We start from the raw sequence: 2,844 nt of genomic DNA, 5'->3' as shown, positions 1-2,844 counted from the left end.
CCAAAGTTGGAGAAGTCAAAACATCTTGACTCCAATAGCATTTTTTTATTTTTTTCCCCTCTGACTTTGTCCATAACAAACTTAAAATATAGATATCGTTGCATCAAACTAGCATTAGATAGACTTGGAAAACATTTTTGCTCAAAGACCATTTTAGAGGTACTCAAAGATTTATGCTCAAAAATTATAACTATCAAATCTCCCATGTGAGATAGTTCTTTGCCAGCTATCTTACACTTTATCATCAATCAGATGAACTACATTCTCACCAAGGATGCAAAGGAAGAATTACTTTACGAGGTTATCTAAAAATATGGAATTGGGTAAGGTGAACAGGGCTTAAATGGAAAACAATTTTAACTGAAGAATTTTCAAAGAAAAAGTGATTTTAAAAAATTTTGATATATATGTATGCATCTATACAAGTTGAGGTCATACTATGTTCATTACTAGTCAGGACTTAACAGGTAATTTGGAGGCTTGCAATGACTGAGGATCATGAAGAACATGGCAAAGTCTCAAAATCTGTAATAGCAGTTACTAAAAGTTTAGAGAGGAAAGTTTTTAAAGAGCAGCTAAAGAAATTGGAATCATTTATCCTGAAGAAGAGAAGCTGTTGAGGGAATTCCTTTACCGTGCAAGATTTTGGTAAACCACTATTCTCCATTATACCTATGACTCAAAGAACAAGAAATGTGATAAATTTATAACAGAAGGGTCTTCAGCTGCATACAGCAAAAGTCATGTAATTTAATTATTTACTAATATGGCACAATCTTGAATATCAAATACTAACATTTTGCTAAATACTATGGATTTCATTAGACTCCTGATGATAAATCATCATTTCAGATTATGGAAGAAGAGAATTCAGAAAAAAAAGAAGCAGAAAAAGCAGAAGGATGAGGAGGAGACAGAAAAGGAGAAAAAAAAAGAGAAAATGGAGGAGGGGAAGGAGGAGAGGAGGAGGAAGGGGAGGAAAAGGAGAATGTAAATTTGTTTTGAGCCTGAATTAATATGTCAAATAGAATTGATAGATTAAAGTGAAACTTGTGATATTTAGTCTTCCTCAGGCAAGATGCATTGAACACAAAAAGTCTTTGTCAAAAGACTCACTGGCACCCTAAAGCCAATTAACACCTTCTTAATGGTAATGCTAATGTGTATATTTTGTATCTATAGATTTATAGATTTATAGTATCCTAATAAATACAAATTTAACAAAATATAAACGACATTAACAAAATATAAAGACCATCACTCTAGGCAACTGCAAAAATATTGACATTTTCTTATCAAAAAGGTTGAAAAAGACTGGGGTGTTAAACATTTAAAATATACAGAAATATTTCTCCAAAAAAAAAAGTCACAACTTTGCAGAATGGTGCTCTTGGTGATTGATAATGCTCACTAAGAGGGGCAGCTAGGTGGCACATTGGATAGAGCACTGGCCCTGGAGTCAGGAGTACCTGAGTTCAAATCTGGCCTCAGACACTTAATAATTACCTAACTGTGTGGGCTTGGGCAAGCCACTTAACCTCATTGCCTTGCAAAAAAACCCTAAAAAATAAAAAATAATGTTCACTAAGTAAGAAATAAAAATGACCACACAGAGAACCATGTCTGTGCTGTTTGTGTGTCTGGGTAATATTTGTCTCTTACCCATAACTGAAGTAGTTTTTAGGAAACTTGTAGTTGATCAAAATATTTCAGATTAGTAGAGTATAGACAGTGCAACAACATCTACATATGAAAGAGGAAACACCCCTGATTATTAAGAGCAGGCTTGCATGAAGAAACGAAGCTTTACCATGAATCATATTGCCAGATAGATTACCAAAGTTATTCTGACCTTTGATTAACTACTATGTATAGATGAAAGCAATTTGAGAGATTTGAATAGAAAAAATTAATCAAATTAAAATCTGCAAAGTTAAAATTGAACTTCTTGGAAGCCGGGATCCACAGAAACAACTTATTATTGAAGATCTATATTATGGAAACTGATTGTGGAAATTGTATATGAGCAATGTGTGAGGTGCTGCAAAACATTTTGGAAAAATCTCATTGAGGTTCACACTCATTTATTGCTAAAGAACAACAGCGATTGACATCAAATTAAAAATAATGTATGCATATCAGTTGATGTGTTATTAAAAAGTAATAAGGTACTATATTTGGAGACTATTGTTATTTCACTTTATTTAATTTTCACATATATTCTAATTTTAAAAAGTAATGAAAATCAGTCATTACTTTTGAATCAATAATATTTGATTAAATCAATTATAATTGTCAAACTAGCTAGAATATCCAATCTATGCCTCAGATTTTAAAAATGAATTAATTATATAGAGGAACAAACAAATTTGCATGTGAAAACTTAGAAACTTTAATAACAATCATTTATTAATAATGTTTGATAGATTTTTTACTTTGAGAAAGTTTCATTTATGTCTAATTGAGATCTTTACCATTATGCCCTAGAAAAAATATAATTGAGATCATTATGAAAGGTTAAAGAAAAAATGTATTTTAGTGCTTCAGTAGTTATTGGATGACAGTATCTTTTTTTTTAGGGTTTTTTTTTGCAAGGCAAATGGGGTTAAGTGGCTTGACCAAGGCCACACAGCTAGGTAATTATTAAGTGTCTGAGACAGGATTTGAACCCAGGTACTCCTGACTCCAAGGCCAGTGCTTTATCCACTGCGCCACCTAGCCGCCCCTGATGACAATATCTTAATGAAGAATAAATTCTTTCAGTTCATCTTTACTATCTTTTAATATTTTGACTGTCTATTAAATGCATGCCTTGCTATGGAAATTTGTGATGTGAATTTTACA

The 2,844-nt window shown here is 32.1% G+C and overlaps 1 pseudogene; it reads left to right on the top strand.

The window, feature by feature from the left end:
• Positions 1–1,601: 1,601 nt before the first annotated feature.
• Positions 1,602–2,111, top strand: LOC141494149 (low molecular weight phosphotyrosine protein phosphatase pseudogene; annotated as a pseudogene).
• Positions 2,112–2,844: the final 733 nt, after the last annotated feature.

Source organism: Macrotis lagotis, chromosome 7 (genome assembly GCF_037893015.1).
Source record: "Macrotis lagotis isolate mMagLag1 chromosome 7, bilby.v1.9.chrom.fasta, whole genome shotgun sequence".
NCBI lineage: Eukaryota > Metazoa > Chordata > Mammalia > Peramelemorphia > Peramelidae > Macrotis > Macrotis lagotis.
This window is presented reverse-complemented; position numbering and strand designations above follow the sequence as displayed.